We start from the raw sequence: 24,849 nt of genomic DNA, 5'->3' as shown, positions 1-24,849 counted from the left end.
AATTTTAATACCATAATCATTATAAATTGAGACCTCCCTCTCAAAAATAATTCAATAATAAGACTTCATTTTTATATTCAAAATTTTATAAGATTCATAAGACATGAAAAAGAAATATTTCCCTTTCACTGGGATCCTTTTCATGTTGTTCCTGGTCTCAGCCTCTCATCCCTGAAGTTTGAAATTATATGGCTGAATTTTTTCAAGATACAAAAAATGTTAAAGTTGCATTTCATAAGATATTATTACAGAAATATGTAAAAATATTATGTAAGTACTCAGGGTACTTCCTTCCATTCATTGAGTGGGAAGAAATAAATTATGTACTAACCCATTATAGTGACAGTCAGCACTATAATGAATGAGGTGCTTGGCTCCTTGCCTCCTCATCCAGTCTTACAATCACAGCTCTCAGCCTGTGCTCGGTGCTGAGCATGCTCCACTCTGGGACAAAGTTGGAGGTGGGGAGGGGCAATTTAAGATCAAAAGTTCCACAAGCTGCCGCCCTGTGTCCCAATCCTAATCAGAGGCCCAGAGGCCCTGTGTTGTACCTCTCCATGCCCGAGTTCCTGCTTTGATAACCTGTCCCGGTTTCTCTAAGACAGAGGTCTTGCCTTATTATCACTAGTCCTTGAGCCAGGGCAACCTCCACATGGCTTCCTGCTAGATCTTAGACTCTGCAGAAATGAAGAGGGGCAAAGAAAGGAAAATGTGTTCTCTTCCCTCTTCTCAGAAATCAAAGTGCAAATGGTTTCTCCCAGAAGCCTGGCGACTTGGCTTTTAGTCCCAGGGCTGGGGTATGGTGGGACATGGGAATGGAGCTTTATGCACGGTAAAAGGCAAGAATTGGTAATGGTCTTTCTTAATTTGAACGAGGAGAGGAGAATTGTTCCCTGGCCCAAAGCTCTCTTTCCCAAAGTGTAGAGTTATTCAAGAGAAATCGTAATTCAGACCTATGTTGCATACCAGCGTAAAGTCTAACCTAATCTAAAATCTTGTTTGTTACTGGTGATCTCTGCAAGCTCCTAGCAAAAGTAGCTTTGAAGTGATCCCATGGAAGCCCTTTAAGACCCATGCAAAAGCAGCTGATTGAACATAACTCTCTGTGGAGATGAACACACAGGTAATAATTAGAAAACATATGAAGAAGTATAATTCTATGTGTCCACAGATGAGACAGAGAAAAATCTGAAAAAGACTTTAAAAAGTACGTGTCAATCCTTCCAAGAGACAGAAGAATGACTAGAACTCACAAAATAAGAATGGGAATACTTGAAAAATAGTTACCTAGAAAACAAGAATTAAACCAGACTATTGAAATTGATATCATTAGTATTATCACTTAACAGATTAAGGCACAGGTTAGAATAGCTAAAGAGAATTACTGAGCTGGAATATAACATTGAGGATGATTCAGACCAAATGGCAAAGATACAAGGAGATGGGAAATACAAAAAAGGAAGAGGTAGAGGAAAGGGTGAGAAACTTCAGTATCTGACTGTGGGAACCCTAGTCAGAGTATGCCAGGCGTTCAAGGCCAATTGAGTGTGGGGGCCCTGTCTAGAGTGTGCCCATGTTCAAGGCCAAGTTGCCATACACAGGTGCAAAAGCAAGGACACAGCGATATTACTGTATGTACTGAGCAGGCGTACTTTTCTATAACCCAAACACTGATGTCACTAGCTGGCAAGAATCCTCTTTTGTCTAAGTTGGTATAAAGATGTGTTACTGACCAGTGGGTAGAGGGCTGCTGTGCATGCAATGGCTACTTTTAAGCTACTTTGAAGAACTGTTTTGTCTGATGGCTCCTTGTTAGCTATGGCTATTTAGTCTGCAATAAAGTTTCTCTTATATGCCTACGACTGCTTATATCTTCTCTGTCTAATACCCAGTGTCCACAGGGGTACAGCCCCTGGCAGAGGAGAACCTGTACTCCCACAGTTGGCGTAGTTGAGCAGGATCAAGGAGGAACTTACTCCGATAATTGGCCCAGTGAGCAGCGTTCAGGAGTAAGTACTCTGACAATGACTAACATGGGTTCCAGAAGGAGAGAATCAGGGAGCAGCAACATTGGAAAGTGCGTACTGGATGTAAGGGCACGCCAAGATGCGTCATATGAGAGTTATCTAATATCACAGTTAAAGGGAAGGTCATACAGTCTCTCAAGGGAGCCTCACCTGTTTCCTTTGGAACAAGTTGCTCCAGATGAAGCAGCACCCAAAGACCCTAACTACTCCTCTCTCCTGGGCTGGAACAGCCTGGAGGGAGTTCTCTCACCCGTTTCTCTAGTCCCAGCTCACTAAGCACCATCCTCACTTCATTTTATGGAGCACAAAGGTCTTTCCTTTCTGAACTTCTCTTACTGCTTGACCCCTTTCTTTCCATCTCTTAATCCCTGTGTTCAGAGGGCTTCATGCTGAAGCAGAGCACTGGGGACAATTTCACAGGAGCTCCCTCGCGTGTGAGACACTCAACAGTCATGGAGGATGTGCACACAGATGCAGTGTGACTGCCTACATTCACCACTCTGGACTGATAGACAGCACACACACACACACACACACACACACACACACACACACGTGTAAGACTGTGTGCAGGTGCCCGCACTCGTCACATAAAGAGAAATTATGATCCAGGCAAGTTTGAGGCCCCATTATTCCTTGGTGACTGCCCTTCCAGAGACAAGCAGGAGTGAGGAGGAAGCTGGAACACAGGTGAGAAGACACATTGTTAGTGTACAGAAAGGTTACACAGAAGACTTTGGAAATATAAATGAAATAGAGAAGTCTTTTTTTTGCAGGAAACCTCTGCATATACTTTCACACAACCTGAAATAGGTCATCTAATGGTGAGAGGAAAAGGAAGGAGTGGATTCACTGGTGCAGGGAGGAGAGAGGGAAAGCACCGCAGCATTCAAGGTTGTTCAAAAGAAGCTTCGAGAAGGCAGACAGGCACCTGCCTGAACGGAGGAGAGGAGACTGCTGCCACGCCATGAGGCATTAAAAAGTATCAGCACTTAGGATAAAATAGTTGTTACCTGTTCAGCGGCGTGATACACGGTCATCTTCTTCAGAAGTTTGCTGAATGTGTTGCCACAGCAAAGGGTAAACATCCTTTGTGTATTTGTGTACTGATCAAAGCATGGATCTCCCGCACTGCCTTTCCCGTAAGCAAACTCCAAAAATACCACCCGTGTCCTAACATCTTGGGTTTCTTTGAGCAAGATAACCAGAGCATAGAATCACGTAACAATTCTAAGGAAATGGTTTTATTTACTTTCTGGTTTGGGTAGGAATGTTTGAAAGAGATTATTATATACTTAGCACAACTGAACAAAAATCTCCACTTTGGGTTTTTGTGTCTGCCTGTCTGTGCCTGTCAGTCTGTCTATCTATATATCTATCATCTATCTATCTATAATCTATCTACCTACCTATCCATCCTAGTTATTGATTAATTCCTTTCAACATTTCTGTGCTTTGAAATTTAGAATATTTCGACTGTTTTAATTTCAGAAAATTTAGTGAGTTTACTGTTCACTAAACATATGTTATTGAACCATGTGTAATTGCCAATATCCAAATTGTTTTGAGTCCATAAAAATAAAAATACATTTTCTTAAGGTTCAAATATAAAAGATACAGAATGAGTTTTTACATTAGCCTCCAGTTCCTACTTTTGAAGGAACTGGTAAAACCCTCACCAATCACTGCTGAGGGAATAGAGCTGCCACAGCCCCAAGTCTTCCCTCGGCTGCTTTTCCAGTTTGTATTACACTGTCTGCTTTCTTGAGACACTTTATTGCTGATGTTAAACGAAATGAAGAGGTAAACTGAGGCAAGCTCAAAAAGATGACTTTATTCTGGACAGGCAAACTGTAGCAAGCTGCAGGCAAGTCTGCTGAGGGTTTGGAGTAGGCTGCATTTATGCACAGGGAACACAAAAAAGAGAGAGTTCCATTAGAGTCTGTTAAAATAAAAAAGAGCCCGGCTGGTGTTGCTCAGTGGTGAGATTTCTCATTTTTATATCCTCCAGTTCCACTTGAGATTGCAATTCTTTTACACTGAGTTCCTTGTTTTTCACTAATATGTTTGCATAAAATTTGCTGGCAAGTTTGGCTGCATTTTCTCCTCTTTTACACCAATATCACCTCCCCTCATCTCCACCTTGACTTTTGCAGGTATCTATTGTTAGTCTTGTGTGGACTTGTCCATACATTTTTCTGTGCTCATATCATCATGTTTAAATGCATATGCACATATATGCACAAGGTTTGCCCTTTATATTTCTTTTATAAAAATTAGTCTGCACACCATATACACTTCTCTGCATCCCTCTTATCTCATTTAAAAGCATATTGTGGAAATCTCTTCAAAGCAGTTGGAATAACTTTAAAACACACTGCTTTATAGTTGTCTAATAGTCCATAATACATACGAAGTAAAGTTCATTCTTCATGCCCAGTGGTGTATTGGAGCCAGCTTGTGTTGGCTCATGAGGACCAATCTCTTCCCAACTCTGCATGCGGTAAACTATGTCCATAGGTGGAAATTAGCTATAGTGGGAATATGAAAAACATCAAATGCAACAAATCAGTATTTGGCTTTCTTTTCAGAAAAACAGCTTACCAATACATCATGCCACTGTGTGTGTGTGTGTGTGTGTGTGTGTGCGTGCATGCGTGCGTGCGTGCGTGCGTGCGTGCGTGCGTGCGTGTGAGAGAGAGAGAGAGAGAGAGAGAGAGAGAGAGAGAGAGATTTGTACCCCATTAAACTGTACTGTGGTGAACTCCTCTGTGTGTCTGTCCTTACCTACAGGCACTTTTATTTCTATGAGAAAAAATTCAGGAATTAGATTGTTGGAACAAAGAATATGTACACTTTAAATTTTAGCAGATGTTACAGGATAACTTTCCAAAATTGCTGCAACAATGTATCAGATTACCTCTTTTCGTTCTGATTCCCTTCAGCATTCGGTGTGATCTTTTTTAGTTAATTTATATATTCCAAACATCTATAAAGATTGAGCATGTTTTCATATGTTCATCAGTCACTTGCATTTGTTCTTCTGTGCCTTGCATGCTCATATTATTTTCATCTGTGTCTTTCATGTACTTAAGCCTTTTATAACCATTTTGCAAAATTTCTTTATGCATCACAGTTATTTAGTTTTTATCTGTCATCTGTCCTATAATTTAAACTGGTATTTGTATAAAAATATTAGTATATTTTGGCATTAAAATATTTTTATATCATGTGTTTCTCTTTTCTTGGTTTGGGAAGGTCTTTTCAACCTAAATTTAGTCTCCTCGATGTTCTTTTAAAGCTTTTTTTAAAAAATTAAATTTGTTGGACATTTAAGTAATTTCTATTTTGTTTGTTTTTATAAAAGTAGTGTATTCTTTTTAAAAATATTTTATTGATTTTTTACAGAGAGGAAGGGAGAGGGAGAGAGAGCTAGAAACATCGATTAGCTGCCTTCTGCACACCCTCTACTGGGGATGTGCCTGCAACCAAGGTACATGCCCTTGACCAGAATCGAACCTGGGACCCTTCAGTCCGCAGGCTGATGCTCTATCCACTGAGCCAAACCAGCTAGGGCAAAAGTAGTGTATTCTTAAATAAGGCACAGTGCACATACATGATGATCACCTCCCAAACCATTAAAATGGCTATATATATCCCCCTAGCTGGTTTGGCTCAGTGAATAGAGCATCGATCGGCCTGTGGACTGAAGGGTCCTGGGTTCAATTCCAGTCAAGGGCACATGCCCAGGATGGGAGCTCGAGCCCAGTAGGGGGTGTGCAGGAGGCAGCCGATCATTGATTCTCTCTCATCATTGATGTTTCTATCTCTCTACCTCTCCCTTCCTCTCTGAAATCAATAAAAAATATTTTTTAAAAGCTAGATATTAAACAAAACAAAAGTAAAAAAATACAAACCCTCAAGCACAGCACTTTTAAAACTAACATATTTAAACATTTTTTGAGAGGTTATCCTGATTAAGTCAGTGTTAGGAGACTCTCTGGTCATTATTGCATAAATAAAATGCTCCTGAAATTTTATGATGTAGAATTATCTCAAAAGGTTACATAGTCTATCCTTCCATACCTTTGTGGACCCTATTCCAAATTAACAATTAATTTCACTATTTATCATCCTACAAAAAATTAAATAAATAAGTCTGCACAGCAGCAAAATATGTGAAAGTAGTAAAGTAAGGATATTGTATTGCTTCTAGGGAGATTAGAAAATACAAACTTCATAGTGAATTATGGCAAGATGCTGATACGATGATGTAGAAGTTGATTTTGAAAAAGAAGGAGAAGAAGAAAAAAGAGAAGGAGAAGGGGAGGGGGAGGAAAAAATTTGATAATTTTCATTACTATCTAAACCTTGCCTGTGGCGAAGAGTCATTGTTAAATTTTCTAGATACTTTATAGAAAATAATATTTCTTGAAATTTTGTTTTCATAGCATTGACCACAAGTAGCATATATGAAATATGTGCATATTTCTGGGGGAGGGAGCATGGGTTATAATAGAGAGACCTTCTGTCTCATTTTATGACGTACTAGATTACAGCTTTCATAGTATGGCAGGTTTTTAATTCTAATTGTGAAGATAATACCTTTCCACTGTAAAGTTGATAGTTATAAATTTAAATTATGATGTAAGTGATTAGCACTTGTTAGCAGATTATGCTGAACATAATTGCAAATGCATGTGATAAATATGTTTGGAATACTTGTAGTAAATGTACTTCATCTTTTCAAATAATAATTTGATTTTTAGATGTGACTAGTAATACTAGCTGACATTTATTTTATGGCAGTATTCTAAGATCTTTTCATGTAGTAATTAATTTTATACTGACAGCAACTGTAGTGATAGACCCTACCTACATCATTTTATGGATTTAAAAAAGTGGAGCAATGTAGAGTAAGCCACATATATAGTAAGTAATGTAACAAAACCCAACCAATTCTGAACTAATTCTCACAAATATAAATATAGTCAATTATTTAGATTTTTATTTTTTTAGAGAGAGTGGAAGAGAGGGAGATAGACCCAGAGAGAGAAACATCGATGTGAGAGAGACACGTTGATTGGTTGCCTCCAGCAAACACTCCAACTAGGGATTGAGCCAGCAACCAAGGTATGTGTCCTTGACTGGAATCAAACCCGGACCCCTCAGTCTACAGGCTGACGCTCTATCCACTGAGCCGAACTGGCTAGGGCAATTATCTAGATTTTTAACATATGAATTATCTTTACTTTATCTTTACTTCAAGTTTTTAAATTTCAACACAAGCACTTGAAAAAATTTATAGTCGGTACTTCTATGTACTTAATGTAATTATATTTGCCATCCAGGATTTCATCATTTGGAATTACCATTCAATAGAAGCTAATTTTCAGAAGCACTTCTACAGAGAATTGTTATTTAAAAACTTAACTTTGAACAAAGTAAAATATAATGTACAGAGACTTACTGTTCTAGCCTTGGGAAGTAATCACAACATGCTTTTAATTTAAAAGGTTAATTTAGTCTTTAAGAGAAAGATAAAATGACCATTCTTCATGATTATTAATTTGATTAAAAGTTTTGAGAAATTGTTTTCATCATGAGCCAAAGAACAACTTGATTTATATATATTGGCTTCATTTAACATTTAAAAAATAAAACCATATGTGTGTGTGTGTGTGTTTTTCTTAAACATCAATCTTTTGGAGGGCTCAGATTTACAGAGGAACCCTGATGAGTAGCATGTGTTGAATTTATAAAGGACTGCTTGAAAAATTATACTACATACACAAATTCTTTCATATGAGGCAGGATCTATGTATACAAATTTTGATATTATTTTTATAAATAGACACATAAATATGCTATATTAATTTTTAGTCTCCATGTTTGCTAAGTGATCTAAAAAAACTATTATAGACAGAAAGGTAGAGTATACAAAAAGAGAGGAAGCAATTTTATAAGTTCAGCATTTTTGTTAAATTGATTTTAAGAGAGAGAGAGAAAGAGAGAGAGAGAGAGAGAGAGAGGAGAGAGAGAGAGAGAGAGAACGATTTGTTGTTCCACTTATTTATGCATTCATTGGCTGCTGCTTATACGTGCCCTGAATGGAGATTGAACCCATAACCTTGGCTTACTGGGACGATGCTCTAACAGTCTAACCAATTGACCTATGCGGTCAAGGCCAGGTTCAGTGTTGTAATGAAGAAAATGGTTCTTCATTGTCTACATGATAAAGTCCTAACTTCTTTCTATACGTAAACCTCTGGGACGTGGGCCTTTTCTATGTCTACTCCACAATTACCTCCCAACTGAAGGAACAATAAACTCCAGTAAGTAGCTCCCGGAATGGAAAGTCTATTTCATAAACTTCTGGTAAAATACTGGTTCAAGACCTGGTTTAAGGGTCTCCTTTTAAAACTTTCCTTAAGTTGTATAATCAGAGTAGGTATTTTTATTTCTTGGGGCAGTTTTATAAATAGTCTGGGCCAGTATCATTATATTTTCCTTAGTTATTCAAATATATATATATATATATATATATAAATATATATATATATATCATATGTTATATATGATATGTATAATATATGTTTAGTTGATTGAGAATTCCTTGTTATCAAAACTATGTTTACTTGTCCTTGATATTAAAACTATGTTTTCTTTGTCTTTGAGTTCCAAGTAGAACATATAAGACAAAGCAATATTCCAATTTATATTTGTTGAATGGATTATTAGATGAATTTCCTTTGGAATAAAACTAATTAAGGCATTCTAGCTATCACTTTTAGGTCATTCTCAGAGAAAATGTAAGAGAGGAGAAAAACCACTGGATTGAGATCAGAAATCCTGAATTTTTGTCTTGACTTTCCCACTAGCTTTCTGTAGCTTTGAACTAAAATTAAGACTGCTATAAAATAAGGACACAATTTGCAACTTTAAATGTAGATGATTTTTGAAACTGATGAACAACAAAATAAATATAGGAATTAGCTCTACAATGACCCAGCAGTTTCCTGGGGAGATTACTTATGGATGAAAACTTAAAAAGCATATAATAAGGATTTATGCAATTTAAGAATTTTAAAAATTTAAAGGAATTAAATACTTGAAATGTTAATAATTCCATATGAGATTTCTTGAAAATTTAGTCAATTTTTATGTTTTCTTAAAAGTTTTATATCATGAAATAAGACAAATTCTGTTATATTAATCTCAAATACATTTTTATTGCTGTTAGTTGATAAGGCATAATAATGATAAGACCCTTGAGGTGAAACAAAACACTTTTTATTTTTGTTAATCCTCATCTGAGAATATTTTTCCCATTGCTCTTCAGAGAGAGTAGAAGAGAGGGAGGAAGGGGGAGAAAGAGAGAGAGAAACATCATTGTGAAGAGAGACACGTCAAATGGTTGCCTCCCACACGTGTGGACATCAGGGAGCAAAACCACAACTGAGGGACCTGCCCTTGACTGGGAATCAAACCCTAGTCCCTTCCCTGCATAGGATGATGCTTTAACCACTGAGAAACACTGGCCAGGGAGAACAAAACACTTTTAAAAACTTATTTTTTTATTGATTCCAGAGAGGAAGGAGAGGGGGAGAGAGAGAGATAAAAACATTAATGTTGAGAGAGAATCATTGATCGGCTGCCTCCTTCATGACCCACACTGGGGATTGAGCCCAAAACCACACCGAAACTAGGCATTTGCCCCTGACCGAAATTGAACCTTGACCCCCTAGTTCACAGGTTGACGCTCAACCACAGAGCCACATGGGCTGGGCCAAAACACTTTTTTTTTTTTTTTTTAATATATTTCATTGATTTTCTACAGAGAGGAAGGGAGAGAGACAGAGAGCTAGAAACATCGATGAGAGAGAAACATCGATCAGCCGCCTCCTGCACATCTCCTACTGGGGATGTGCCCGCAACCCAGGCACATGCCCTTGACCGGAATCGAACCTGGGACCTTTCAGTCCGCAGGCCGACGCTCTATCCACTGAGCCAAACCGGTTTCGGCACCAAAACACTTTTTATAAATATTTCCATTGACTGTTGGTTTTGATAGGCTCTCTTCAATATAACACTCCTCTTCCCTGCTTGTGTTTGAACCAATTGAATTAAATAATAAGGCATATGAGTAACAAAATATCAGCTTTATTACTATGAATAATAACTTTGGGACAATGTGGTTTTAGAATTATTACTGTTAGAGAAGTCAATGTTGTGTACACATCTCTTCAGAATTAGTCAAACATATCAATCAAGCCTTTCCCTTTAAAGAGGAAGGGGCAAAAAGGGTGAGCTGTTTCATGCCCTTTCTCTCCTCCCAAAGATATAGCACTTCTCATCCCTGGGGAGGAGTGAAGAGGATGGAGAGAAGCCAAGAGTATCATGTTAACTGGTGTAACTTTAGGAATACGTGTTGGCCCAAACACCCTCACCTATGATCACAAGGTATGTGCAGAAAGTTTATAATAACTTTTAAAAAAGAGACAAACCAGAGAACTTATAAAAGTGGTCTGCATGAAAATAGGATGCTGTGAAGTCTTTATCACTGGATGAGGGTTACTGGAAGCATGTTTGGTCTATTATTTCTGATATATTTTCGGTGTCTTTTTCTCCTCACCTCCTTGGTTACCTCTTGCACAAGGAGCCTCAGCAGATGACACACAGCAGCAGCAACAGTGACTTTGTGCTCATCTACCAGTCGGTTTTCTTCAAAATTCTCCAATTTACTGACCACATTCAGGGTAGCTCCTAGGGGACAAGACAAAAATTAAGATTTTCAAACCAGTGGCTTACAGACTAAATTCAACTACTAACATTTTTAGTTGTTTATTCATTTGGATATTTACTGTGTATTTTATTTTAATTATATTTACTCATTTATTTTTGAATCTTATGTATAGAAAGTTGGATAATCATACTCTACAATCCATAGCATGTTATTATTATATATCCATGTAGGATTCTTCTTAATTTCTTAACCTTAATTTAAAAAGTTACTATAATTGAGGGTTTGGGGTTTTTTTGTTTGTTTGTTTTTGTTTTGTTTAGTATCTAGTCTCTCATTTCTCATGGTCTTGATTTCCATGATGAAGAAAGGCTTTTAATGTATTTAATTTATATCATTTAATGTACATGAAACCTTCTATAATATTTTGGTTTTTTTTGTGTGAATGTGTTTTTAGTTGATATGAATAATATTATGCCATAAATCTCATTCTTTTTCTTTTTTTCCTTAATGCTATGTTTTATAAATCCATGTTACTATGCACCATAAACTGTTTTTATAAAAGTTGAATAAGTTCCCAACATTTACAAATTAGAAGATTTTACATTCAAATGCAGATTGTTGGTTTCTCTTTGAATCTATTTCTGCATGGCAAACCATCATAGAAGCTGTATTGACTGCTATCTTTGCAAGGGCATATGCTTTCTATTTTTCCATTTGGCCCCAGTCACTCATTACACTGTCCCCTGTAAGTATGTCAATGTGTAGCCCCTAAAAGCCCCAACATGAGCATGGCTCATGGAACATTGTGGCCTGCTAAACTCTTATACTTTCCTTCCCTCCCCTCCACCCTATCCTTAACAGTAGGTCTCTACTTTAACTTTTAACTACCAGTATCTTTCTCTCAGTTATTAAAAACTGTTTCTCCAAGGACAAACAGTGACTCTATGACTTTTTCTACATTCACATTTGTAAATAATTCATCTCTTCCTTTCCACCAGGCCCTTCCACTATGTTCTTTGTAAACATCTTTCCCTCATTTTGCCCTCATTTATGAGATAAGATTTCCCTCTATAGATATTATTTCTCATCGTTCCATTAGAGCCCTGCCTTTTCTCACTCTCCTATACCCCCACACGGTACTCCCTGTTTTATCACTGCTTCTAAGACAAAAGTTCTCTATAGTCTTACACATATATCCTCTTTTGAAATACTATATATGTTCTGCTTTAACTATTCACTCATTCACTCAGTCAGCAAATATTTATTGAGCTAATAGATGCTAGGAACACTATTGTAGTTTCTGGTAATATAGAAATGAACAAAAATAACAAAAAAGACAAATAAAAATATCTTCCTCTTTTTATTTTTTTTTAATCCTCACCCAAGGATATGTTTTTACTGACATTAGAGAGAGAGGCAGGGAGAGAGAGAGAAACATTGATCAGTTGCCTCCAGCATGCGCCCCGGATGGGGATAGAACCTGAAACCTAAGTATGTGCCCTAACTGGGAAATGAACCTACAACCTTTCAGTGTACCGGACGACGTTCCAACCAACTAAGCCATCTGGGCAGGGCCAAAATGTCTTCCTATTTCCATACTCAGGACTCATGAAAGATATCAGTGTTGGGAATAAGTATTGGCTCCACATCGTCACTTTCCCACAGGTTTGGAGAATTCTCCCGAATGTCTCCTTATTTCTTCATGGAGCTGACTCAGGCTGGAGGAGGCAGTTCCTACCTGTGCCCATTACCTACCTTTATGTTCTACTTCTGATGTGCCACTAGACCCAAAGGAGGCCTGGCCATGCTGACCATAGTAAGCACGGAACTTCTAATCATCAGAGCCTTTCCTCATCTCTAAGTGAGAGGAAACTTAACTTGGAAGTCTCTGAGTTTATAAGGAGGTTGAGGAAGAGTGCATTAAAAAGCAGGTCTCTTTCCTAAAGTGGGTAGAAAGAACAAATGCATGAGAGTTTTCTGACAATTTGTTTTATGTATCTGGCAATGCAGTCTCTGACCATAGTCATGGGTGACCAGATGCAGGGTCTTTTCCTTTGAACGCCCTTTGCCATGAAATAATTTTTCTTCATGTAACTCAAGATCTGGTTTGTAAAAGTGCAAGGCAACTTTTAAGGTAAAAATTCATTTATACCTATGGAAAATTTTCATATACCAATTTTAGGTTGAATTTTGATTATTTACTTTGTGACTACTACAGTTTTGACATTTTTGTCATTTATATAACACTAGAGGCCCGGTGCACAAAAATTTGTGCACTGGCGGGGGGGGGGGGTATCCCTCAGCCCCACTTGTGCCCTCTCACAGTTTGGGACCCCTCGGGAGATAACGACCTGCTGGCTTAGGCCTGCTCCCGGGTGGCAGAGGGCAGGCCCAATCCCTAGGTGGCTGCCCCACAGCCCCTGGTTGGGCTCAGAGCAGGGCCGATTGGGGAGTTGGGGCGCCACCCCCTGTCATGCACAGAGCAGGGCAGATCAGGAGGTTGCGATGCTACCCTCAGTCACGCTCAGGGTAGGGCTGATCAGGGGGTTGGGGTGCTGCCCCCTGTCACGCACAGAGCAGGGTCCATCAGGGGGGTTGGGGCTCCGTACACTGTCACACATAGAGCAGGGCTGATCAGGGGGTTGGGGAGATCCCCCCTGCCATGCACAGAGCAGGGTGGATCAGGAAGTTGTGATGCCACCCTAAGTCATGCTCAGGATAGGGCAGATGGGGAGGTTGTGGCTCCACCCTCTCACACACAGAGCAGGGCAGATCAGGAGGTTGCGATGCTACCCTCAGTCACGCTCAGGGTAGGGCTGATCAGGGGGTTGGGGTGCTGCCCCCTGTCACGCACAGAGCAGGGCCGATCAGGGGGTTGGGGAGATCCCCCCTGCCATGCACAGAGCAGGGCGGATCAGGAAGTTGTGATGCCACCCTTAGTCATGCTCAGGGTAGGGCAGATGGGGAGGTTGTGGCTCCACCCTCTCACACACAGAGCAGGGCCGATCAGGGGGTTGGGGCGCCTTCCCCTGTCACGAAGAGAGCAGGGCGAATAGGGAGGTGTGACCCCGCCCCCTGTTACACACAGAGCCGCAGGGCGATCAGGGGGTTTGGGCGCTGCCCCCAAGCATGCTGCTCCAGGGGCCAGGAGGCCTCGTTGCTCCGCTGATCCTGGTGCCGGGAGGCCTCGTGGCTCCGCTGATCCCGGTTTGGGAAGCCTTGTGGCTCTGCTGATCACAGGCCGGGAGGACTCGCGGCTTCACTGATCCCGGTGCTGGGAGGCCTTGCGGCTCCACTGATCCTGGTGTTGGGAGGCCTCGCTGCTTCGCTGATCCCCGTGCCGGGAGGCCTCGTGGCTCCGCTGTTCCCAGTGCCGGGAGGCCTTTAGGCTCTGCTGATCCCGGTGCTGGGAGGCATATTACCCTTTTACTATATAGGATAGAGGCCTGTTGCACGTGTGGGGACCGGCTGGTTTGCTCTGAAGGGTGTCCTGGATCAGGGTGGGGGTCCCACTTGGATACCTAGCCAGCCTGGTTGAGGGGATGATGGCTGTTTGCAGCTGGTCAGTCCTTTCAGGGTGGGGGTCTCCACTGGGGTGCCTGGCAGCCTGGGTGAGGGGCTGAGGGCTGTTTTCAGGCTGGCGGGTGACTGAAGCTCCCAACCTCTTTTATTTCTTTTTTCTTTTTTATTCTGGGATTTTATTTACCTTCTATGGCTATCACTGGAGCTGAGAGCCGTCTTTAGCTCTGAGGCTCGGCACCAGCTCTGAGACCTTGGCTGCTGAAAGCAGGTTTCTGGGGTTTTATTTAGCTTCTATATTTATAACAATGTTTCTTAGAGAGCAGCTGAGAGGCCAGCAGCGGCAGGCGGGGAACCTGGCTTCCTCCGTCACTGGCACTGGAGCAAGCAAGCCTCCCTATTCACATCAGCTGCCTGGCTGCCGGCCGCCATCTTGGTTGGCAGTTAATTTGCATATCTCACTGATTAGCCAATGGGAAGGGTAGCGAAGTTACGGCTAATTACCATGCTTCTCTTTTATTAGATAGGATATTTCTATTTTAAAGTTAATTTCTTTTTATGTGTGAGTGAGAGTTGCTTAAAGAAAGTCAGTTAATGTATTTAACAGTACCACACACATATACCAATTGTGCTCATTACCAATTCTGTAATTGGATCATACTTAGGTATTTTATTTATAAAAATAAAATTTTAGCCCTAGCTGGTTTTGCTCAGTGGATAGAGTGTAGGTCTGTGGATTGAAGGGTCCTGGGTACAATTCCGGTAAAGGATACATGCCCTGGTTGTGGGCTCAATCCCCAGTAGGGACCGTGGAGGAGGCAACTGATCAATGATTCTCTCTCATCATTGATGTTTCTATCTTTCTCTCCCTTTCAAAAATTAGTAAAAATATATAAAAACAAAACAAAAAAAATGATGATGTCACAAAGAAGAGAATCTGCTTTGATTCTCTCCCCCAGGGCTGAAGTGGCAGGGGAGGCTTAGCTGGTTTGACTTGAGGGGCCCTAGGAAGGAAAACTAACTGAGACCCAGACTAGCTCCAGTGCAAATCCCCATCTGAAAGGCCAGAATCTAAGATATTCTCCTTAGAGTCTTTCTTGGGGGCTTCTAGGTCATTTCAAGTCCCTTAGAATATATTAGTATTTCTAGAGCAATATGCTTTGACTCAATATCAATAAAACCTCAGGAGACTTGTTGACCCAAACCATTTCCAATGGTGACAGATAACAGAGAGCATAGTCCCCAAGGATTAAGACAAAGGATCCATTATAGGTTTTCCCACGGGAAAGGAAGCAATAGGTAATGCTGAGAGAACAATACAATGGATGTAAGACAGCAAATAATAAACTGCACTTATTTAAGTTTTCTCAACTTCTATATGCTCAGTACATAAGTAGGCATTAACTCTGACCTTTAGAAAAATATTAATTTTTAATAATATTGTCAATTTGTCATAAAAATTACTTAAGAGACATAGTACCCTACAACATCTTTAGCTTGTTTTAAAGAAAAAGGAGACACACCTAGTTCAGATGTGCCAGATGTGTCTGTTCTGATGATTTGTGTTATCTCAAGGTCAAATGAATCCCAGCAGGGAGACCACAAATACACAGCATTACAAATGACCTCAGGAGAACAGAAAAGTGAATATTAATCAATTTAAAGCACTCCAAGACAGCAGGAGACTATTTTGGCTAGGTTGCATGACACTTAATGGCATGACTAGTTGACAGCTCTTTCATTCTAGGAAAAAAAGGTTGAACAAAGAGTCAGGGAGGTCATAAGTCAAATAAAAATCCCAAAGGAGAAATCAACCCACAAAAGCACTCTTTAAAAAGATAGTGTATCCAATGTGAAGGCATACTACAGTGTCTCATATTTGATTTTAAAGTGTTATACAACTCGTTATCAAGCATCAATAATTTCAATTGAATGCAGATCATGAAGATTTGGCAAAAAGAAAGAAAAAACTAGAAAGACTGCTCAAAGCATGTAGTTAATCGGAGGCAGCAAAACAGAAAAGAATAAATTATATTTTAAAATTTTTATTCTCTCATCTATAGGCAATACAATAATTGGTATTCTTTGCTGATAGCAACCTCAAAAATTATAATATTTTTTATTCTTTATTCCTACAAAGAGCATTAAAATCAACTCTGATATATTCTAAGGACTATTAAAATCACCTGAGTCATAGAAATACAAGAATATAGGAGAAATGAGATTGAAAGCCAGACAAGAAATGCCAAGTTTAGTTCCTGGAGAAGGAGACAATTTGCAGATCAAGAGAAGGGAAGTAACTGCGTGTGCTGGGTACAAGGTTGGAAACCAAGGAATAACCAGGAGAAATGGTGAGGTTTGGAGCTTCCTCTATGAAAACTCATCATACATTTTGTACTTTGAGGTCTTGCCTGTGGTCGCTGGGCTTCAAGTTGTACAATAGCCTGCTGTAAGGCAGTATAAATTAAAGTTTCTGTGTTTCTAGCTGTCACATATCTACTCTGTGTGTTGATCTTAGATATTATCAAATGCTAATCAGAAAACTGGTCATTTTAACAAGGTATATCAGATCATATTAGTATCCCTGCTGAAAAATGCTTCAAAAGCGTTCCTTTGCACTTGGAATAAAGTTTATTCTTAGGATCACCTATAAGACCTTAAGTGACCCGGTCCCTGACTATCTCTCCAATCTCAGTCTCTAGTACTCATCCTTGACTCTCCATTCTGCTCTTTTCCAAATCTCCCTTTAGTGCCTCAAACATGCCATGGTCTGTATAGTGTTCCCTTTGCCAGGATTTCCCACTCCCACGGCCACCACTCTCCATCTGACTAACCTCTCTTCAGCTTTGCGATTTGAGTTCACATGCCCCTTCCTGAAGAAGCATCTCCTGACCATCGAGTCTAACATAAATTAATAGACCCACATTATTTGCTCTCATTGTATGTACACTATTCTTTTTCTTCATAACACTTACTACAAATTGAAATCATAAGATAGTATATAATGCAATTATATTATATAATACCTAAAGTGTTTAAGCTCCATGAATTCAGGGATCATGTTGTTATTTTGTTTACAATGTATTTCCTGGCTTACTATAAGGACTAGATAAATATTTGTTAAAAATAACAACAACAAATAAAAGGCCATTATGTATATGGTAATTAATTATTACCTAATATATGCAGGAATTTGAAGTCAAGATATTATTTTTAACTTGGAATTTATAGAGATAAATTAAAATTACAGTCCTTGGTGATAAATGCCTGAGCTCGTTGACCTCAGACTGTCCTTGCCCCATTTAGCATCCTAGGATCCAGGAGAGCTGTGTGCAGTCCTGGCTGTGTGGCCTTGGCCCTTTGCGTCTTTGCTTTTCGGTTTCCCTAAGTTTAAATGAATGGTTGAATTAGATGGTCTTTGTGATTACTATATTAAAAATTAAAGAAAATAATACCTTTATATAGGAATTTTAGAAAAAAATCCTAGGAAACACTAGGACTGTAATGCTTGGCATCCTCTGGATGTATCCGTTGCTGGCATGAAGTCCAAAGTTAAGGACCAGGTCCATTCACTTTTTACCCATTTCTTACACCTAAAAAGCATGTCTCATTTTTCTAAGCAGAGACTAGAAACATGTACAGGCAAGGACTCAAAAACAGCAAGCATTTAAGTTTCTAAACACCCTTATCCCTTCAATATATAGGCTTGGTGTGGAATCACAGAACTCTACACAACAGCTGTTTTCACTATCATGTGTGCATCCTGAATAAGAGATTTCTGCTTTACAAGATGTTATTTCAGAAAGCCAAACATACAGCTGCTCTATCTTCACTGTCACTATCTTAAAAAGTCATTTTATGGATTTTTTGTATTCACATACTGTAAGTAAAAAAAAAAAAAATCCAAATATATGACCCGTACTTACAAAATGTGTTTGTTACTGCTGCCGTTAAGTCTTTTGGCTCTAAAAGTACCATTCTGCCAAAGAAGAGTGCCACCATTTCTCAAAGTTATTAGTGTTGTAGAGAAGCTGCCAGATTGTTTGGCATGGTTATATAACTACTGCTGATAAAGTTCAATTCATAGCCAGGCAATAACAGCCTTCAACTGAGGTTCACAAATGTGAGTCTGATAGTAAGTCTATTACTGAGCTGACCTGTAATTTAACGTAAAGAAACTATCTAGGTTGAAACATGACTTGCACTGAGTACTGCAAGATGTCACTGACTTATTTTATAATCTAGAAGAAGAAATTTTATTTCTAGCTTTCCTTTCTTGAGAAAGAGAGAAAATAATACCAGATGTCTCAGCTTCAGAAATATTAATTATATTTGTGAATTAGTGGGATAAGCCCTGATCTGACAGACAGATGCTTTATGAATATAGAGCTAAAAAAGCAAATGGATGTTTAGTAATTAGCTTTAGCGTGAGATGGTTTCACAAATTACTATATGATGAGTTGAAATTTTCATAAGTATGTTTTTATTTATTTTAGAGAGAGGAAGACAGGGAGAGATAGAAAGATAGATAGATAGGTAGATATGTAGAGAGAGACATCAATGTGAGAGAGAAACATCAATTGGTTGCCTCTCACAGGCACCCTCACCAGGGATCAAACCCACAATCGAGGTATCATATTTTTCTGTGTATAAGACACACCCCACTTTTCCAGCTCAAATTTTTGAAACATAAATATTTTAAACATAAAACAGAACATATTTTTATTTAATAATTACCACAGGTAATGTTTACATACCAGTACTATGATATTATGCAGCATATCACTTTATTCAGCCTGTGTTGCATCACTGCTCTCTTCCTCATCACTATTAGTTCTTCAACTTGTATTGTATCACTGCAGTCTTCTGAGTCACTGTCTATATATGTGAGCTCATCCTCATAAATTGGTGGCATTTTCTGAGCTAACTTTGCTCGTGTTCTCATGGCCGACCCCTCTCTCCTCATGAAATTGAAGCATTTTGCCTTTCCTGTAAGACCAACAATGTTCCTTTCACTTGTAAACATCCTTGCCTGACATTGAATAAGCTTGGTTGACACGCATAAGCCACTCTGGTGCTGCTCCATAATCCAAGTCTTAAGCCTCTGCTCCAAGTTTGCCCATTTTGTTGGTTTTCCTCTTAAGGTCTTCTTCTTTTTTAACATCTTAAGGACTTGTTCTTCCTGGTTTCTCTACTGTCTGATCATACACTCAGTGGGAGGAGGTCCAAATTGTCTCTCTGCAGCTCTATTTCCATGCTCTTTTGCATAGCTGATTACATTCAGTTTGAATTTTGCAGAGTAAGCCCATCGCTTACCGGTATTTATCTTTTTATTTTTTGACGTCTTTATGGGCTCAGAACGCTCTGGTCTCTGTTGCATCTGCACACTCTCCACTTCCACCTCTAATTACGGCATCACCTGGCATCAGTAGCAACAAGGCTCGTGATTGGAGGAAGCCTGTTTGACAAGGTATGGGCAGCTACACACCTGAGCAGCTCCCTCCTTGCTAACTTCTGTGTATAAGATGCCCCTCGATTTTCAGTCTAATGATTTTAGAAAAAAATAGTGTCTTATACACAGAAAAATATGGTATGTGCCCTGAGTGGGAATCAAACCAGTGACCCTTTGTTGCATGGAACAACACTCAACCACCTGAGCCACACCAATCAGGGTATGAGTTGAAATTGAGTGAAATAGCACTGGAGGTACAATTGAATCCTAGCAAGACCCATGACTTTGGCTTACACTGCTTTGTCTGTAATACCCTCACGTCATTCTCTTCCTAAAATGAACATCAACATGAACATCACCTCCTCTATGAAGCCTCTCCTGATTTTGTCTCCCCCAAGAAAATTGACCACATTCACCTACTTGTCTTCCCCCAGCACACAAGTCTGTTATAAAGTTTAACTACTTTCTCTAATAGCTTCTTTTTGGGCAGCAAATTCTATGAAAGCAGTTACCATATTATTTATTTTTGTTTACCTTTGACTTATCTCACTACTATATGCCAGGGCTAAAGAAGATGAGTAAAGTAATGGTCCTACTTGCTAGGAGTTTTCAGTATGATCAGACCCTAACACTAGTAAATGTAGTTACTTGGCACTTGTTTTTAATAGCTTCCCAAAGATTAAGATAATTTCCTTGGAAAGCTGGCCTTGGGTTCTAGGAAAAAAATAAATAAATAAAACAAGTTTTGTTTCCCTCTGCTTCTCGTTCTATATCTTTCTTCCCCTTCTCAGATTCCCAGAGTCTTCGGATTGCCTTTAGGGATTCAAAATCCTGGACTAGGTACCAAAGCAGAAGTATCTAGACTATATATCTTTCCAAGAAAAAAAAAAATCTTATGTTAATCCATTTTCTTTCTCTTCTTCTTCTCACTGTAACCCCTCTCCAGTGAAACCTTCCTTTTGTAAGTGTTCATGCTTGGTATTCTATCTGAACAAATGTATATTACATTTAGAGGTATACATTATTGATGCCTTATGGCGGGGTGGGCAACCCCTGGCACACATGCCAAGCATGGCATGCCAGTAACTTTTGCTGGCACATGAAACCCTCTCTTGTAATCGTCCACTTACAATTTTTTTCTTAATATCAACTTTTTTATTTTTCAGATAAATTCAGTGTAGGTGCATCTTAGATAAATAAATAATTTTACATAACAAGTTATCTTAAAGACTGTAGGCATGGATTGACGAGAGAAGGGAAGAGCAATTTCTATGCCTCTGCCTTAACTCTCCCTGCCTTCCTAGATCCAACCCGTGTTTTGGTTTCATCCACATATGCTTGTGAATCTTTGTTCTCAGTGATGAATTTTGTTAAGTCTCATAATAGGAGTAGCCTGATGGATGAAAGTAGTAGCGCCTGCATATCTCTGAAGATCACGAAATATAAACCTGATGTAAAATCTCTGTCATCAGTGATGCAGCAGCAAAAGTCCCACTGATAATATCAAATGGAGTCATAAAGTTTTCTGTTGGACTATCAGTGTACATGTATACATTAAAAAATAAATGTATTTTTCATCATCATATACTGTGTTTTTGTTGCTCGAATGAATTTTATTATTTCTTCAAGGTTCTTTACATATGTACACCTTAAGAGATATCAAGTAGGTGTAACATGTTCTCAAAAAATTAGGGTTGGCACGCAGAAGAATTTGAGTCAGAGATTTTGCTGGTTTTGGCACACACTCACAAAAAGGTTGCCCACCCCTGCCTTATGGGGTACCAATAAGAAGACCTTCTAATAAAAGAGAAGGTGTGGGCTTATAAAGAGATATTATTGTTCCCTCTGACATCGAACTACTAAACAAAATCCTGTGAATTTAACGCTCCTCTTTTTGATATCAGGTAGGGTAATGAATCTGTTGGACGAGATTCATCCTCCTTAGATCCAATTTTCAGAAGGGAGAAGAAAATATTACTGGGATTTGGTTAGACAAAGTGAGCAGAGATGACTAATTTAAAAATTAGTGTATATTTTGCAGTAATATTTATATTCTTTCCCACATCCTTTGTATTTTTAATGTACCCTAACGACCCTTGTTCATTTTTTGAATAAGCATTTAATAGATAATGTATAAGTTCCATTAGTTTGTATGAATTGCAAAGTGTCTTCTGGATTTAATTGAGAATTTTAAGAACCAATGTACCTCCTAGTCCTACTTGTTTAATTTGGCTAATTCATGAAGTAGACTTTCCACAAGACATGTAGAAAATGGTGGTGGTGGTGGTGGGGGGGGGGGAGCTGATTTATCAGGGGGTTGTGGATAGACAAGTAAAAAGATTTTTTAAAAAAGGCATATATCACTCATATTTGAATTCTGGCTTGAGGTTCCCATGGAAGCATATGCCTACAGAGTCATGAAGGCTTGGTTGACTGTAGTCACATTTGACCAAACAGTGTCCTTATAATGCTTCAGCTTTTCTAAAAACTTGTCCTTCAAAAGTAGATTTCCCCCCATAATCCAATGCCCCGGTTTTGTTGCTCCATTCCCTTCTATGGTCCATTTTAACAGATGGTTATCCAGAATTACTATTGGAATATACCATTTGTTCTTAGTGAGGTTAGAGAGACAAATATCACAGCAGTTTATACTGAATTGATTTGGGTTTCTTTCACTTACTGTTATGTCACACATTTTTTTAACCCTATTTAATATTTCTATAAAATGATTCCCTTGACTGCCTAATATTCCACAGTATAAAATTTATGGTTTATTTTACCAATATCATTGTGTTTGACATTTAGTTTCTTTCTAAATGTTCACTGTAACAACTCATGTTCAGCAAAAATGTAAATATTAAAACCCACTAACACCTGACTTTTGTTTGATGCTTACTTTACTGATGACTTAAATGTAGTTTCCTCACAAGGCGTTAATTGGAACACTTACTGAAAATGATCTTGGGTTAGGAACTGGGGACACCTTTGTCCAATTTTGAATTTGCCACAATCTTGGCAACTGAAAAAACTTTCTGAGGCCAAAAGAAAATTGCCTTAGTTTACTTAATATTTTTGGTTTACTTTACCAACATTTTGGTTGTCTTAATAATGTTCTTTCAAAGGTTTTCTTAACATGCCTTATATCTTATCATTGAAATCATGATTTAACATATCCTTGGGTGAGGATTAGCAAGAAAAAAAGTGCTGCAATGCTTTTCTTAGCAGATTGAAGTAGCAATGAACCACTGAGCAGACCTCTTGTTGTAATCATCTGTGTAACTCTGTTTACTGAGATATCCAACACATATTAGTGAAAAACAAAGGAAAGATTAATTGCAAAGGAAAAAAATCACTAGGCATATGTAAGAAAAGAGAGAACCATTTGCCTCTACACCCATTTATCTCCATCCTCTATTGCCTTGACAGTGTTTAGGGAGGACTCTTCTCTTGAAAAAGACCATATGCTTTCACATACCAACATCCAGAAGGCCAGAAAACACAGCATCTCTGTGGAATACTGCTTTCATTGGACTACTTGTGTTGGCCAGGAGGCCTGCTTTTAAGGACCCAAGGGAACTATGGTCTTTTTCTGCTAAAGCAAGTTCTTGGTGTCATTTTCACTCTTGTTTCTGGCCTTCACAGAATCTGGAACAGACTGTGCGCTGCAGTGCATTGGCACGTGTATACAGCCTTACCATCTGTTTTACTTCCTCGTTTCATCAATTTCCTCTGCGTATGATGTTGCCCATCACTTAGTCCAGTTATGAAAAATATGTGTTCTCAGTATTTTGTCTTTAATTACTTTTAAAGATCTTTTCAAAGAAAATTGTGCTGTAGTGAGTAATGATAAAGTAAAATATAATTGCAATAAAGCAGTAAATCATTAAAATTAAATATTTCAGCTTCAACTAATTAACAAATCAAAGAAAGTTGTCTTGGCAGCCAAATGAACAGTTAAGAGAAGGAAACTGGGTGTAGCTGTCTTTGACAAAGGCAAGGTTTGCTACCGGTTTGTTACAAGCTTATTTTTTGTTAACTACTTTAGATTTATGTTAAGAACGAATGAAGCCATTTCCTCTACATATAATATTTGAACTATTTAAACACTAATATAGACTATATCTTTTAGGAAAGCTAGAAAATGAGAGCTCCCTTGAGAGAAGAACCACCATCATTTATAATATTTAAAGTACTTGGTGAAGCCTGAAAACATTTTGACATTTCAGAAGGGATATATTTATGTTAACATAGTTATTATATTTCTGTCATCGATGACACAAATGTTAAGTGCCACTTTATCATGGAATTTTCCCAAACCTTTTCAATTCATTACAAACAACTGCCTGATGGGTAGTACTATCATTCTTTTATAGGATAAAAAATTATCTGGGACAACAAGTCACTTAGAAGAATCAGAAAGAGTGAAAGAGAACAACTATAAAGATAAGCTAAAGGGCGCATGAATATATTCTGGATTCTGTAAGTGTCCACAGGAGTTCCCCGTCACAGTAAAATAGTATTTTAGAAGAATATTACTATGCCACCCACAGAACTGCCTGACAAAGAATTGTAACTTGACGAACATAATGCAATCTAACCTGTCTGCAGCAGAATTAGAAATACAACCAAAATGCATGACAAAAACCATCAGTAACCAGAAGCTGTTCCCCTTCACAACATTTTAGTTTTGTTGCACAGAATGCCTTGTGGCCACAAAAACTTAAATTAAATTACAAGGTGATTAAGATTGTGAAGGCAGTTAAATTTATATTTTTTGATTCCTCATGGAGCCAAGAAAGGAAATGAGGAAAGTTACATTTAAGTCTCTGATCTATTCCGACTGTTCACTAGCAATTTTAAGTAAGATTTTACAATTTGACTTTAAACTTGAAGGCAACTATGAAATGCAAATGCAAATTTTGCCAACCCCCTTAAAACAAGCAACAAACACTTTACCTGTTGACATTGGTTGCAATAAATTAAATGAAAGTGTTCTTTTGTCTGATAAGGTGAAGTTTATTAGATTCAAAACAAATTTTTCACTTCTTCTTTCCAGTCTGCCTACCATCTATATTTTTTTATGTTTGTGGAAAAAAGGGGTCAAA

Source organism: Myotis nattereri, assembly GCF_964212035.1.
Source record: "Myotis nattereri genome assembly, chromosome: 3".
In the NCBI taxonomy this organism is placed as follows: domain Eukaryota; kingdom Metazoa; phylum Chordata; class Mammalia; order Chiroptera; family Vespertilionidae; genus Myotis; species Myotis nattereri.
The sequence above is the reverse complement of the archived record's forward strand: the minus strand, read 5'-3'. Positions refer to the sequence as shown.